This window comes from Cygnus olor, chromosome 2 (assembly GCF_009769625.2).
Source record: "Cygnus olor isolate bCygOlo1 chromosome 2, bCygOlo1.pri.v2, whole genome shotgun sequence".
Classification (NCBI taxonomy): domain Eukaryota; kingdom Metazoa; phylum Chordata; class Aves; order Anseriformes; family Anatidae; genus Cygnus; species Cygnus olor.
In genome coordinates this window covers 97,713,357-97,730,587 of record NC_049170.1, presented here as the reverse complement: position 1 = coordinate 97,730,587, position 17,231 = coordinate 97,713,357, and the positions used below count along the sequence as shown (strand labels likewise).

The 17,231-nt window shown below is 36.7% G+C and overlaps 1 long non-coding RNA gene across 1 annotated transcript; it reads left to right on the top strand.

The window, feature by feature from the left end:
* Positions 1-5,153: 5,153 nt before the first annotated feature.
* Positions 5,154-7,548, top strand: LOC121066361. The gene is made up of 3 exons (XR_005817709.1): positions 5,154-5,310; positions 5,409-5,473; positions 7,105-7,548. It is a non-coding gene; the product is annotated as an uncharacterized LOC121066361 (long non-coding RNA).
* Positions 7,549-17,231: the final 9,683 nt, after the last annotated feature.

Genomic DNA, 17,231 nt, shown 5'->3' with positions numbered 1-17,231 from the left:
CAGGCAGCATATATAAAAATCTCCCCTACTAAATTCAAGAACATACTGTATAGTAGAAGTGGACCATGAGAAGGTCTTACAAGTTAGTTATTCAAGAGAAAGGAGACATAAATCTGTCTAGTATCACATATTTTAATTTTGGATCACATTTTTTAGTTTTATTACATTATTATTTCAATCTATTCGATCACTCGTGTCTTAGCACATCCTTCACTTACAGATTTAGAGATTCACATACTAACGTTTTGTCAACATCAAACTTGAGTCATTGCTTTGCATTATAATTAGAGTGAGGAGTAAAATCTACAACAATTAAAAAGAAAAAAAAAAAGCCATCAGTGTTGGAATTGAGCACTGAGAAGCAGAGTTTTGTTATTAGGTTATCAGGTTCAAGTATTTTAGCTTCTTCCATCTTGCTTGAATTCTTCATCCCCTTTGACTTCTCAGCCTTTATGACTAATTAATCACACAGCAGCTGTGGTATTAGTGTGGTCACTAGTATCTTTGGTTTGGCCCATAACTGTTAAGCTCTTAGATATTGCTGTAATGCTCTTAGTGCTCACCAACAGGTAAAACAAGAACTAGTTTTCCATCTGCATGCTCTTTATGTTTTAGAACAAAGCTTGTTATCAGAACAAAATAGTTTCCAGCACCAAAGTCTTCCAGCTATGTTTCAGATGTTTCAAAATGAACATAAAACATGAAGGGAAAAAAAACACAAAAAATGTAGTGAGGAGAATGTCTTTTTTTTTTTTTTGGTGAAGAATCAAGAGTTTTGTTTTTGTTTTTCACTAGCCATAGGCTCAAACTATTTTTATGGAAGAATATTTAAAATAGCTGCAGTAGTATAAAGCTTCTGTTATCTGTTGCTTCTCAGATATTAAAATGCAGATATTTTAATAGCAACAGCATGTATCTCAGAAGGCATATGAAAATTTGTTGACAATTAATTGCATTGCCCCTTCAGTGAGAGCTGTCTTGATCTCTACATGTATTAGAGAAGTTGGAAGTATCTGCTGGAAGCCTCTGGGGCAAGGGCTGGTGGCTCTGGATCTGACCCTGGGCATGTCATAGTTGCGGATCGCTGTCAGAGCTGTGTTTTCATCTTCCTAGAGCTGCAGCATCATGGGTGCAGAAAAACAGGACCATTTTGTAAAATGTCTTTTAAAAGACCTTTTTCAGTTCCACCACACACCAGCCTTATGGGTTTGGTTCTCCAAGCAGCTGCTCTCTGTCTAAATGAAATTCCATTAATGTCTGGTTTTGCGGTCAGGCGCACTTGCTGGCTTAAAATAAAGCTATTTCTATAGTTTATCTCAGTCAGAGTAACAGATTTTTTCTCTCTCTTTATGTTGGTTAAAGTACTGAAAACTGCTTTAGTAGTACGCATTTTCATTTTTGCTGGGTTTGTCATCTCATCCACCAGTCCTAAATTGGCCGGTTTTTTTTCTTGGTTTCTGCTTATTCCTGTTTAGCAGAATCACGAAGCGCTTTTACAAAACGTCAAGGGTGCAGTGTAATAACTCTAAATAGCCAATTTACTGAAAATTGACAGCTCAGTAGCACTGAGAAACACATCACAAAAATCATTTATGTGGTTCTATGATTTATTTCACTATTTTTCATCCTGTTGAGATATGACAACATATTTATAAAGTCAAGGTACATATTCTTTGCAAGGGAACAGAGCAGTCTGACTGAAATCCTTTAAATGAAACACTACAGTGAGCGTAATTTTCTGTTTCAAATACTTATTTTATTTTCTGATTGTGTTTCTTATTCAAATTCATTAATGTTATAAGAATACATTGCCTGCATATTTGTTACTTGAGTGGATGGTAAAACTTTAAGCTGGACAGAAATGTGTGGATAACCAGTTTATTTACCAGAGAAAAAAAAAAAAAAAAAAAAAAAGATTTTTGAGGAAATGGATAACACTTGAAAAATTCCTAAGAAACTACTTTCAGCTGAAATGGAAAATAATGTTCAAATAGTTTGCCTAACTTCTAAATATAAATTTAAAAAAATACTTTGAATACCTTTGTTGCTACAATAGGTAAAAGGAATAAGAAAAAAAAAAAGACTTTTCCTATTGGGTTGAAAAGGATACATTCACTGAAGGACTTTTTTGGCTCCAACAGGAAAAATATCATTTGAGAATTTATCTAAATGTACTGCCCCCCCCCCTTTTTTTGTTTTGTTTTGTTTTGTTTTAGTCTACTACACCAGCAGTACTAATTAATGCTAGATACTGTGCTACACTGAGACCTTTTAGGATGCTCAGTGTTGTGTTTCATGTTTCCTAGACTTTGCTGGTCTGATCTTCATGCCTTTATTCAGGGATGAATTCCCTCTGAAGTCAAAAGAGATATTTCTCAGATTAAAGGATGGATAGGTACCATTACATCAAAAATGAGCTAAACCTTCCCTACATGGGAAAGTGACCAACAGAGCAGAAGAAAAAGAATGTGTGGTGGAATAAAGGTGTTTAAAATAAAGGGGTATTTACCCCTCTAGGTAAATACTCTCTTTTCAGATAAGGGTGAGGAAGTTTGTTTGCTTGTTTCAGAATCTGAACTCCCCTTTACAGGGATAATAACTGTTCTTATATAAAATTCACATGTGGAAATCATGAAGAGAAACTCATTTAACAAAGGGAAGATCCAGCAGAGAGTGACATGCAAGCATAAAAGATAATAAATCAAAATTATATTGATGCAGTGAGGACCCAGAATGTACTTTACATTTCACGCTAAGGCCTGGGTGGAAAGCGAGTCATTCACATGGGTAAATAAAGGCTTGTCTTAAATAACTGCATGCTTCTGATTTCTAAGTTTCATTTCACAGTCAGGTGTTTTTGCTGAGCTGAGTCTCTAGTGTATCCATGCAGCAGTGCTGTAATGGCTGAGAGCAGGCAGATGATGTTCACCAGCTCTTCTGGGGATACTCATGCCAGTTTTGTCATCAGTTATTTCAGTGTACTAAAACAGTGATGAATGTCATTTGACTGACTAAGGCCTAGGATTGGATTTGTCTGAATGCTAGCTATGTAGTTATGTAGTGATGATAATATTTTGATTGGGAAATGATGAGAAGATCATAAATTTCAATGTGAAAAGTCAGGTTACTACATGCATAAACCAAAATCTTACCAAAAGTATTAAGTTGGACCAGCATATCAACAATCAATGCTTGTATAGTCAAAATGGTCAAGTGTAGCAGAGCCTTATGATTTTTTAATTTATTATTATTATTATTATTATTTTTAATCTGGGAAATTATGCAAGGTATCATGCAGAGTGAAGGATATATTTTGACAATAACTGTCTACATACTTTGCTTTATAAGCTTGGTAGAAGAAAAGTTGTTGTATGGACAGGCCAAAGTCTGCCCTTGGTTTTTCTTTCTGTGACTTTACATACTTCAGTAGATGACCATACCTATGACAAAATTTGACTCCCTCCTTTCCTTCTTGTTTCAAAAAGTGTTTCTTTAAGGTCCCTTCTAATCCAAACCATTCTACAATTCTATGATAAGTGATATACTTTTGTAAGTAACCATATTGACACTTGTGAAAGAAAGGAGTCAGAGTAGCAAAACCAGCAGAAATGCGAAGTTTACAGCATGGAGTAATAGTTCAAGTTTAACCCATGCAAAGGACCTGTAGTTTGGGAATTAGCTGTGATGTATATCCAGTGGGAACTTCTTGTGTTTAAAATTGTCATTGACATTACTCATTAGCGGCAATGGATATGACTAGTTTCATGATATTCCACTTTCCTGTAGGCATGTGGTTGGCACTACCAGATATAAATCAGGTAATAGTTTTCGCATCAATATCAAACACATGAGTTTTTTCTCTCTGTATTTCTTTTTTAAGTCTTAAATTTTGGGGTCTCCTCTTTAGCAGAGTTGCATGTGACAGACACTAGGATTTATGGTGAGGAAGTACTAATGCTGTTTAGGACTTGGGAACTGTAGAACAACATGTGAGGATGAGGAAGTGGGTTTACAAAGCTAATGTGATAAACAACCCAGCCACGTAATACTGGTAATTATTTCTCAAGGAGTAGGGAGAGGAGAGAACATTATTTACAGAGTAGATAGCTGTATACCAAAACTTAGCAGTTCAGAGCAAGAGACATAAGGGATAGTGCCTTTTAAGTGCGATATAGTCTACTGAGTATTGTCAGACTGGGTGTCTTATGTTTCCTCTAAAATATGTTTTCTCTGCAGTAGCAAGTCCTTGTGGAAATTATTAAAAATCAGCTTCTCCTCTATGTTTGGAACATGTAGATTTAAAGCAAAATGGATCTGAAAGAGAGTCAGCAATCAATCCTTCATAAAATCAGGGATAAATCAAAGTCAGGTTTAAAACTACTCAGAGTTTTGGAAACTTTTCTACCATGTCCATATACAAAGTCCTGACCCATGTGGAATGGACTAAAGGAGTTAGGCTGTGAGAGATCAGCTTCTCTTGACTGGGCAATGTACAAAAATAGAATTTGCATTTTGTTGTCACATCACATCTTTTGAACCAAACAAAGTTAAATGGAAGCATTGTCATTATTGGCTGCTACTTCTGCATGTTTTTTTAGCCACTTAATAGCTTTGCCAAGTAATCATAGTGACATTCATGTGCAAATCACTGCTTGGCAACATAGGCTCTTGAAGTAGGAATCCTGGGGCTGTGATGCTTCAAAATGAGTAGGGAGTTCACAAAGTATCTCATGGCTTCATCTTTTTTCTTATCCTAGCCACTAGAGTTCAAAAGACATTGAAATAACTGGGAGATTGTATTAGGGGGAAAAATCCTTTTATATGGTTTTATGTGATGTGTGTTGAAACCTAAATGAGTAAGGCAGACTAAAGTAGTGTCTATAAAGCTTTTTTTTCCTAGGTGGACTTCAGACATCTTGTATGGGACAACAGCTCAGTAACTTCTCACAAACTAAAAAGAGAAAGAATTAATAGATTATGGGGGCACTGAACTACATTTGAAGGTTATGAGTTCAGTGTTGTGGGTGCAAGTGAAGTTGTCACTAACTCAAGAGTCATCTCCCCTACAGACATGAGCAGGTTTGCAGACTCTTCTTTGATGAGCACTGTGAGGTGTGCATGACACCAAGAAGTTCCATGTAACCGCCCTACTGCCAGGAGCAACCTGAAAAGCAACTGCAAAAACTCCAACAAATTTTCAACTATTGATTAGCAAACAGTTTTTTAGTTCATCTTATCCGATGAGAATATATAAAGACCTTGCAGCTCACCAAATGTCTACTTAAACTCTTGTAGGAATCCAAACTGCAGGTGACAACTTTCCTCTCAAGCTTTAATGCACTACCCTTTGTTTTTGAGTTTGTTTGTATGTTGTTGTTGTTTGTTGTTTGTTTGTTTTTAAATTACAGCACAGCCTGTTGAAGAGAGAAATCTTGAGATTCTGCAGAAAGTCTGCTTTATTATACTCCCTAAGGTCAGTAGAGGTGACTCCAGACTTTGTTTTCTAGAACTGTGCTTTAAATATTTGCTACTGTGCATCAGCATCATCTCTCAAATTCTGTTTTGCTCCCTTTTCTATCTGCTAAACTGAATGATCAAAGAACCATAAGTACCCAGATAAAGAAGCTTAGATGTACCTTGCAATCAGTTTAAATCTTTGTAAGAAATCCTGAACTACTGTCCTTACTATTTTGTTCTGCAACTCATTGAGAGACCTCTTCCTCACTTTTCAGCAGTAGAAAAAGAAGTTATGATCATCACTAAATTTTCTATTCATTTGCATAGCTTTTTATCACAAAGTAATTTATGTTTAGCACTGGTATTTAGCACTTGTTGAGCTTTTTTAGCTTTCAGAAATATGCAGTAACTCTTCTGAACCCAGCTGTTAGGTAGATACTATTTGTAGTCTGAGGCAGTAAAAGAAACCATCTGGGAATAGTAATTAAAGATACTTTAGAATTATTTCACATACTATCTATGTCTCTTTTAATTTATTTTGATATCTACCCTTTTCTCTAAAACATTACTTTGCGTAATTATATGGATCCCTGTATGAATCAAAAATGAATGTAGACTACAGTGCAGAAACATTGGGTTCTTATTTTTACTTTCAAAAGCAGTATGACAGCTCTTGATTAATCATTGTTAACTTCTGTGCAAGTTCAAGTTGCACATGAAATTCTGTTGGAAGAAGTCCTATTTTTTTGCTGATGTTTTCCATCCTCACACTTGCTTCAATAAGTAAGCTTCAGAATAAACTACAGGATATGGCTGTTTTGTGATTACACTAGTCATCACTATCCTCTTCATCATTATGAAGAAACATTATTACTATCTGGCAAATATCTGGGGCAATTGTTACTCTAACAGCAGAACAAGCCAGAACTCCTCTCTGCCTCTCTCTGTGCCCTTATCTGCTGTAGTTTTCCTTTTGCTGATCTTCCTTCAACGGCTCACCTCTCTCCAAAACATTTCATGAGGCTAATACACACAACTATTCACACTGCTCAACATCTCACCACAGACACAACACCTACCCACAGACACCCAGTTCACAGTGCAACTGAGGAACAAAACGGATAGTTTTCTTCATCTTGCGAGGTACCTACTTAATCATGGTTTCCTCACTAATTTGTGGGAAGGAGATTTTTATCTCCTCTCTCCATTATTTGAACTAGCTTTAATTAAACATATGCTACAATATGGAGGTGGGTAGAAGAGTAGTTGTGCTGCCAGATGAAAAGAGCAAGCTTGCTCATTTGGGCAGCTTTGCAAGCTATGAGAACTGTAATTAAAAATCCTTTGAACACCTGAACAAGGTTGGCACAGTAAGTGTTGAAAAGTGTTTGTTACAACAGTGTCAAAGAGTAGATAAGATTTTGGGGAATTGTTGTAGGGTGTTTTGTTCCATTGGACTATTTCCAACTAATGGGTCTGCTCAATTCTTCTGCCCAGAAAAGGGAGTCTATTTTACTTCTTTTTGTTTGTTTTTGTTTGTTTAGAGACTTTGTCTTGTGAGCAAAAACATGTTTCTATTTTCTATCTATAATATGTTGTTTAAAAGATTCAGCAATATAGCTTCATATCTACATTCCTGATTAATAGTGAAAACCTCTGAAAGTCTGTGAAAGCCAGAAGGCAGTGCTGTGATACCCATGGAGACCTTACTTATGTTGGCAAATGGAGAGGACCAGAACACTTGTTCACTCTGTACCTCTACTCATTTCGTTAATTATGTGAATGAGGTCTGAAAAATAATTTCCTGCATCTCCATGGTATTGTTGTTCTGAATGGATCTCTCACTTTCAATGTGGCTTGTCCTGGACACTGTGAACCAAATATATGAATATTGTCAAAACAATATTGTCTATCTATCTATCTGTCTATCTTACTGAAAGAGTTTAAGAACCTTTGTTGTCTATTATGTTTTGAGCTCTATCTTTTAGCCTTCAAAACTATACTGACTATTTAAACAGATGTATGTGATCAGTGTAATTATTTCCTAGCAATACATTACAATACATATTCATAGTTACATGGATTTCATATTCTCTGAAATCATCCTTATAAAACCAGTAATAGTTGGTATGTCCTTAGAACAAGTCAACAATTAATCCTCAAAGTGATCAATGGAGAGGACATCCTTTTTCCTCTGTCCCTGTTTTATTTATATATTCCCATTAATTATGCCTAATTTTCTGTTGGAACTTTTCTATTTAATGTAATTCAATTTTTGCATATCTTCCCAGAGATTTATTAATAGGTAGGGTCATTTATATTGTGTAGTACAAATATTTTATAATGCAGTAATCTTGACAAAAGGGAAATGTCTTCCCCCCCCCCCAAAAAAAAAAAAAAAAAAAAAAAAAAAAGGTATGAGGAGTGATGGTTCCCTATTAATAACTTACTAGGTCAAATTCTAGTTGGAGGTGTCTATGGCATTTTAATTTTATCTGATTTCTTCCTTTGGATGCTCCTCTCTGTTTGTCTGTCTGCAGGCAACCTCCTGTGCCACAGTTCTGATTATAGGTAGCTTATTCATCCTGCTTTTGTCACAAGGGCTGCCCTGCACAGGGCCTTACAGGCTTCCACTTACCGTGTGAAAGCGTGTCTCCAGGATGTCCTTCTGCCAATTTTAAGGCTGCCTCCTCAGTTCTGTTGCTTTACAAGAAATCTCAGAAATTTGAGTTACATTTTAAACATGTTGGCATATGTATCTTCTTAAGTTTTGCAACTTCCTTGAGGAGTCAGCTGTTCCTATCAAGAGTAGCTGTTGCTGCAAAAGATTAACTCTTCAAGACTTGAAAGCTGGGCTCAGGTAGACAATAAGGAGTGAGCACTGCATCCACTCATCACTCACAGTCTGCTACAACATCGCAGTGCAGTGACTGTACTGCTTACTCAGTGCTCTTATTTCTGCAGGAACAGTAAAGTTCTGCAGGAACAAGAATTATTTGACTTTAATATGGAGTTTTAAATGTGAATATATAAGTATCTGTCAGTTTGGCTGGAGGCATTGTTATCTAGGTATAGAAAACTTTTTCAGATTATCAAGCTGAGAAATGTATAGGAAAAGCATGAAATATTGTAGAATATTGTGCAACTTCTGCCACTGGTATGGAAAAAAATCTGTTAAAAAAAAAAAAAAAGTTTTAGCTAGAATAAATGAATTTCTGATTGAATATGAAACTATTATGGAATTCATTCTCTATTAAAAAGGTTACAGTTTTGGTTTCATGCTTTGTAGCTGTGTTCACACAATTTTGTACATGCTGTTGGTATGAATGAAGTATTTTCTGATCTTCAGATTCACTCAGGTTGGTATCGTCAAAACATTCAAATTTGCAGAACAATCTGCAAGAACAAAATGAATAGGTTTTTGTTGTTGTTGTTAATTTTTATTTTTTAATTCGAAGTAGAGGATGGGAAATTATATAATTTAAGAGTAAAATACTTGGAGGAACAGACCAGGAAACTCATGAAGTCAATTATGTCCTGACTCCTCCAATCAGACTGCCAATGCTTGCTTAAATCATTGATATTAGGATAAGTTTATGTCCAGATTTTAAAACAAGAGATAGATTGTTGATCTCTAGATAATGCTCTGATAAATATTCTTAGTTTTCTCTTCCTATTTGGAACAGATCAGATAAAAAATGATGTGGTGAAACACTCCTACTGCACTTTAGGTGGAATAGAAGCCCTTTAGTTGGTGTTTGCAGCATCAGCAGCTGCAGGCTGATGTATTGCCTTTTCTGTTAAATGGGAGTTGTGCGGTAAAAATAGAATGGTATTTAATGGAAGTTTAAACCTTCTGATGTTTTACAGATTTGGAAAGTTCACTAATCATTATCAATTAAAAAGGCTGTCACGTTGTTGCATAAATTAATCAGAATGATACACTCCACCACAAGGCCTGCTTAAAATATTTATTTTGAAAAGTGTTACCAGATTTAGTCCAAGAGTGGTACTTATAGTAACAGCCAAGGCTTTTAGACTGCTACAGTTACAAACATTTTTATAAACATCTTATAAACTTGGCCAGACTATATTACCAGTGTCTTAGCAACCGGGAACCATCAAACAGGTTTTGAAAGACAAGAGCAGAAAAGCAATACTTAAAACTTACATTGCATGCCAGGACTGGACGCATACAGCATTTTCATGAGACTTTCTTGCAGCAAATATTATGACCTAGAAAGTATTTGTTCTGCATTACTACTGAGGAAAAGTAACCCAGCACTTACCTGGTCTCCTGTTGCAGCAGATGCTGGGTCATAAAGAAGACGTCCTCGGTTGAGTCCTTCTCTAGGCTTGTGCCAATGGCAAGGCCTCTGCCAAGTTATGCATTACCAGGTTTTCACTTATTGCACACCTGATATTCAGAATATTTTCATGACAGAAGCTATATACGTTAGTTCTGTACAGGTGACAGGTGGTTTCATAGGGCGTGCTTCAGAGGTATCCATAACTTCCTCTCCAGATGTGTCACTCGTGACTTTGTGGCAAAATTATTTCATAACATACATAATGTCCATAACATTATTTCAAAGGTTTCCTAAAAGTTGTCAATAGGAGGGGGTCTATGCTCTCGTTGTACTGTGCTGTCTTGAAGTGGTGACATTGGACAAAGACTACCCATCTGGTTTAGTGAAAGTCAGGACTGTTTGACTTTTCTTAGAGATTTTATTTAAAACAGTCCTTTAAAGATGGGTGTTGTGGTATACCAAAGCGAAAATGGAGCTACCTTTGCTTACAGCACTGGGTTGAGATATGGAATTTGAACACTGAAGTTTCCTTCGTCTTCAATGACAAGTATCCTGATCTCTCTAAAATGGCTACTTGAGGGAAAGTAGAAGTAGTACATGAATTTGGCAAAGATAATTAAAGATTGATGATGACTTTCTGTTAGAAAATATTCTACAATGTATATGTAGCTACAAAAAGTCATTATGAACCATTGGATTTTATCATAGGAAGTGCATTTACCTGATTGAAGCATATATTAAACACACACACACACACACAAAAAAAAAAAAAAAAAAAAAAAAAAAAACTCCCATTGTGGATTAAACTAACCCTACCAAAAAAAAAAAAAAATGTAACAGAATAAGGATGAGAATATGAATAAGAAAGCAGAAGCACTTGTAAGTAATTCTGTGGTACATAGGGAGAGCAACCTTGATGAAAACTGCATGAGCTGCAACACTTATAAATATAGGTAGATAAAGTAGTTTTGTAAATTATCACCAATCATTTATATGTGTAATCTGCATTCCATCATAACAATGAAGAAAAACTAAAAATATTTTTCATACCTCTTTTTCCAAAAAAGACTGAATCTACCAAAGTACAATTTCCCAGTAACCATTCACAGGCAGATAAAAATGAATGTACTATCCCACACAGAAAAATTGTATATCTCAAAATGTATTGAAATCACAGTGATCATGGACAAAAATATTGTCGATTAAGACATTGTATTTATGACAAGAGACATTATTATAGGAAGATGCCAACCTATATGGATGTTTCAAGACAAGACATGATTGATATGTGTGTGAGAGAGAGCGAAAAAAGAGAGAAAGAGTGAGACACTCTGCACTATTTTGGGGGGAAATTAAAGGCTAGGCAGGGCACATACTGTAAAATGGATGTAGTATCTCTCCTTGCAGTAGGAAGAAAGGATCGGAGCCCAGCCCAGGCCACTTGCATTGATGATATTGATGCGGCTGCTGGCTAGGCTTACCCAATACAAGAAAAACAATCAGTGAAAGACTGAAGCTCATAGAAAATGTTTTCCCTTCACAGCTAGTAGTCCTCTTCATTCAAAGAAACCCAGAAATGCTTGTAAGAGGACACTAATACTCTCCAAGGACTTACTGAATGATACGCAATAAATCGTTCAGTCAAGCTTCAAGAAGAATAACCACAAAAGGTACCAGCACATTCTTATTAAGCAGGAAGAAAGTTTTTATAGGGCAGTTTCTTAAAATTTCTGACTGAATAAAGTAGTCTTGAGAGAAAGTTCCCAGTTATGGATTATCTATAACAAGATTAAGGAAGATGAACACTTAAGGTTTTTCATGGCTGTAAACAACAACAACAACAAAATGTGAGTGTACTGTGCTAAGGCCTCAGATAGAAGCAGGAATTAGGAGTGCCCCTAGCTGACCAGCTCACACATGCATCATTGGTCTGGTGTAATGAACATTACCTGATTAAGACTAGAATATGGCAGTTTTCCTTTTGCATTGGCTGCTGTTTTCTATGGCCAGCTGACTATTGATCCACCTCCCTCCCATCAGGGATGCAGTTAATGGAAATTCCACAGGCAAATAAAAGCCACATTTCATCTTCATTTTCATCTGAAATATGATCTAGTTCTTTCTACTCTAGGCAGCCATTATTACTCATTTTCCTTTATTGATGTCTATGAGCTAAAACATAAAATGACTTTCAACTGCAGTATAACCGAGGCAGCAGTTGACACTGTGACCATGATTGCTGCTGCACCATCAGCTGTGCTAAGGCCACGAGTCAAGGTTTGTTTTCATTTGTCTTTGAGGCAGCATGCAATAGAAAGTATCCTTAAAATGTAACTCTGCTATAGCTGGACAAATATGTCGATTTGTCTGTATGGGGACTGAGGGGGAAAAAGTGCCCAAAGTCCTCAGCAAACAGCAACAGAGCTGTAAAGTGTTTCTTACTACCTTACATTCAAAGACTCTTCCCCCTCTCCCCCCTTATTGTCTTAAAAGTAATTTGTAACTAGTCTCTTATGAGCTTTTTAATATTTTTCACTGAATTATTAACAGCAAAATATATAGAAGGAAGAACTGTAAGGGAAGCCAAGGCACTCAATTCATTTGTAATGGTAAGGACAATCAATACTGTGGGGAAGTATTATTACATACAGTTATTACCTCATAAGCTACAGTATATCTCATTTCAACAACAGCAGATGTCTCCATTTCCCACGAAGATCCTTGCAGGTCCTGTTATGAGAATCATAAATAATATGTGCTAATGAGGTACGAATTGATGAAGTTGGAAAAGCTGACATTTTCATCCATCATTCTATGTGATGTTTAACAATGGATTACTAGCCAGTAATTCCTCTGATATGAGATTAAATAAAATAGCAGGTTGTTTCAGCAGGCTAGCTCAAGGAGATGGCAATAAATCTGATCAATTATTATATTACCAATCCAGTTTTCACTGCTAAGGATATTACTATTTCATTTCAACTTGTTCATGCATCATAGACTATTTTATTTCAGCCAGTCAACGGAGGAAACTGCAGTATTTTATAAACTCAGCTGCTAAGACCTGGGCTTTGGAGGAGTAAAGTGTAAGTAGCTCAGTGGACCTCAGGCAGATAGAAGAAAAACTACCAAGCTCCTACCAGACTAAAAGGACACTGAGAAATCCACATTATAGAAAGTACAGCTTTGTTTTCAAACTAGTTTATCTGAAAAGTCTCAACCAAAGATACTCCCTAAAAAGCTGTTCAATGGAAACAGAATTATTGGATCCTCTGATGATTTGTACTTCCTCTTGATCCTGTTGTATATTGAGAGTTAGATAATTTGATACATCCTCTGGCCTGGCACATTAGATTGCAAGTAACTGTAACACAAAATTTATTAGCAAAAACCTACCATATAAAGTTACTTTCTTTGCTAGCCTGACCTTTCAGATCTGATAAACTCCCCTTCCTTGCAATGAAATCTGAGACTTTGCACTTCATTCAATGTCCATGTTCTCCCCAGAACGGGTAAACAACTCTGTGATGAGCACCTAGATCTACACATCCTCTTTCCACTTTTCATAAATTTACCAATTTTCATAAAAACTTTGCGCTGGAGACTCCGTGCTGCTCAGCTGGTGAAACCCCACATGCTAACAAGTATCTCCATCTGAAGCCACCTTAAAAGTACCTGTACACAGCTTTTCAATAAAATATTAGGCATTTCTGTCTCTGATTTTGCTCTGTCCTAGTTGCCTCATTCACATTTTCTGCTGAGTGACTATGGTATGTTTGCAGGCAGAACATGCAGAAACAGTTCGTGCATTTCTTTGGTTTTTACAACTGCACTCCAGAATAATTGGCCTATTTCCAGTTGGAAATACACCTTTCTCTTTTCATCCATATTCCATAGAAAAGTGGTTTATCTTTGTTGGTCTTGGCAAAATTTCAAGCACACAATTTCCTCTTCAAGTGAAATAAAACACGGGAAGTTGTGAATTTCAAACTTTAATTGTGAAGGTTTTGTGCTAATTTGCACCGCCAGCCTGTCAATGTCCTCAAATCCTCTGTTCCACCGGTTAGCAATACCCATGTGTTGCCATGTTCTGCTTCGTCTCTAATGAATTGCCAACACTTGACTCAGGAAAATGGTATTTTGCAGGTGTTACAGAATGGTGTATAAAAGAAAAGTGTTCTAAAGATGTAAAAATGTCATCTCTACAGCATACAGCAGTTTTTACCTCATCTTTATACTTTCCTTCTGATTCCCACCTTACCCATACTTTTTAACAATATGACATTTCCTGAAGCTACTCATTTTTTATTTTTACTTTTTGGTACAGGGAGCCCATAACTCAAGTGCTTGCTGTGCAAAGCAAGGAATTAAATCTCTGAACTATAACACTGGATTACTTTTGTATATATATGAAGGTGCCTAAAGGAATCATCTGTTTATATTTTTAATGCTTTTTCATACTATATTGTCATGGCAATTTTGATTCCTCAGTTTCTGTGATTTGCATATGTTTAGGCCAACTTACAGAGGCTGAAGTGTGCATATTTGAAGTGAAAAGAACAATGTGAATTCCTAACAATTATTCTAATGGAGAAAGCAGGGGGGAAAGGATGAGAGCAGCAGCTGCCCCTCTGTTCCCTTTCTCTGCACAGCAGTAGCTGCTCCAGTGCCCTTGACATTCTTACTCACGGATTTCCTTCTCCACTGAACAAACAGGACAGAGTTCCATGTGTCAGTGCCATGCAAATGCTAAGGTGTCAGAGGCGAGAAGCTCATCAGCAGCACCTGGTGTTCACTAAGTCTGCAAGCTCCAGAAATGCTATGAAGTGGAGGAACAGGCCGAGAAAGCAGCTTTGCTGCAGATGGCTGAGGCTGAGATGGTGTTCTCTTGCTAAGCCAGTTCTTGCCTTTCATAACTGATGAATTAGTAGGCTTAAAACTGATGAAATAATAGTTTGAGTGTGCTGCAATGCTATTTGAAGACCACCAAAGCTTCAAAACGTAGCCTACCAGTTAAATGTCCATCTGGTTACTTCCAGCTGCCTTTCCACAGTAAGTCCATTCATTTCGTCTGACCAAAGCCCTCTGAAATTGTCAATTCACTGCTGGATATCCGGAGGCTTTTTGGAGCCTGCCTCTGACTTGTGCTGCCCACCACCACCACCTAATGGCCCCTCTGAGCATCCTGGTGCTGCTGGCAGGGAAGCCCTGGCCTGAAGCACCCTGCACTCTCATCCTTTCCTTAGTCAAAGCTATAGTTTTACGGTAACAGTTTGTGTTAGGAGGTCAATTTATGTCCATGGATATATAAATAAAGATAAAAGTAGGGATAAAGCTTCACAATTTATGTCCATGGATATATAAATAAAGATAAAAGTAGGGATAAAGCTTCTGTCTGACCTGCCCTCAATTGTGCTTGTGTTATCATCACTTGGGGTCCCTATATTCTCCAACACCCATTTAACCCTCCTCTTTTCTCTGCTGTTACCAAAATGGCAGCGTTACACTGGTGGCTTTGCATCACCTTTGAGCTGATGTTCCACACCATGCCTGGTCTCCAAGAAATAAATAGGTGTTTCTTATGCATCTTCATTAATTAATCTTAATTGTACTCTTAGTAAACACAAACCCTGGGAAATCCATCCATTTATTATTTACCTCCCTAGAAGTTTAACATTTCTTTAATTCTATGTATATTTCTTGTTTTTCACTAATTTCAAGCCCTTTTATTGTGGGTATGTTTAAGACTGGCTCTACCCTCAGAAATAATCTTAGTATCTACATCAAAGTACTAATAAAATAGTGCTTCCAATAGCACATGATTTCCTGATTTCCTCCACATCCAGTGTTGTTGATTACCAATAGGAGATACTTATTGCGTTGTCTCACATTTGCATGTTTGTGCAAGTCCTTTGGATTATATGGATGCCACAGTATTATGTCACTGAAACAGGAAAAGAAACTAAATTGTAAGTCGTACCCCAAGAAATCTTTTCCTTGTTTTTGCTTTGCTGTTTCTACCCTTTTAAATAATTATGTTCAGTTTTCTTACAAGTTTTAGTTGCCATATTCAGCAGATATTTTACCTTTTACATCACTGATTAAATTAAGAGGCAAATTGATGTAAGGGCTCTTACTGCTCTTGATTGTCAGTAATTTGGGTACTTACTAAGTGGTTCAAAGTGTATTTAATTAAATATGTAGTGCTTCACATTCAATAGTCAGTGAAACATGCAGCATTTACGTCACCTTAATTTTTTAAGTCTGATTACTTTTACTGTAATTCAAGAAGAGTTTTAAAGGCTGTAAGCATAATTTCCTCATTCTGAAAGAATGATTAACCACTAATTATACTGAATAAAGTCTTCTTGCCCATCTTTGTAATTAGAAAAATGAATTGGCCCTTAGAGCATTTTGTCTCTGCTTGTTCCTAATAAAAATACTATGTCCCCACTCACTATTTCAGAGGCTAAGAAAGACTGCTGATCAAAAGAGGAGGCAGATACTCAACGCTAAAGATGAATCTGGAGTTTAGGCATGGCGCTTCGTCACATGCTGCTCTGAGCCCCCAGTTTTTCCTTCTTTCTTTCCCAAAGTAAAAACATATCCCAACCATCAGCCACTTTTTCCTTATCTTTCAATATTGTTGGGAAGATGCAGCCACATAAGCTAGCCATAATGCAGGACGCGACATAAAACAGTGTTTATTTTGTCAAAGCATGAGTTTGTTGCACTTTTACCTTCCCCAAGAACTTTAGGAAAGTTACTATCACCTTCCCCATGAATCCTTCGGCTGTTACTACCAGGCATGGGGAAGAGATGTACATGGTGAAAACAAACTTCATGACATTTCTTTGCTTTTAGTGAGGAAGAAAGGGACATGCAACATATCTAAAGGCATGACTGGACCAGGCCTACTTTAAACAAGGAAGGTAAATCCTGGCATCTATTTTTCACATTTTTAATAGAATTATTTATTTGGGAGTAGAACAAAGAGATCACGGGCCCAACAGTGGTTTAAAAAAAAAGAAAAAGTTACTTCCTCCTCGATTTCGAAACTCAGTTATTATAAAATACAAGGATACACTGAGACCGATCAAGACACGAGGATTCAGACACCCTTTCCAAAAGACAAGGGCCTCTTTCACCTTTAGTAAGAGGAATGTGGGGTTTGACACATAAATGAATGTAGAGTGAGATTTCTGCAGCTGATTTCTCTGAATTAACATCCTGAGGTTTATCTGCTTGTTTGGTAAGGTCACCTCTCGTGAATCAATGGAAAAACACATGTAGCTCAGGCCTTTCCATTCTTGGGATGGAATTGGTTAAAGATCCTGACTATTTCAGGGTAGGAACGAGCAGATTCACCTTCCACTGTCCTACATTGTGAAAATTCCCCAAGACTCAAGGAAAAAAAAACAATATATGTTTAGACAAATATATATATAGTTTATAAACATTGTT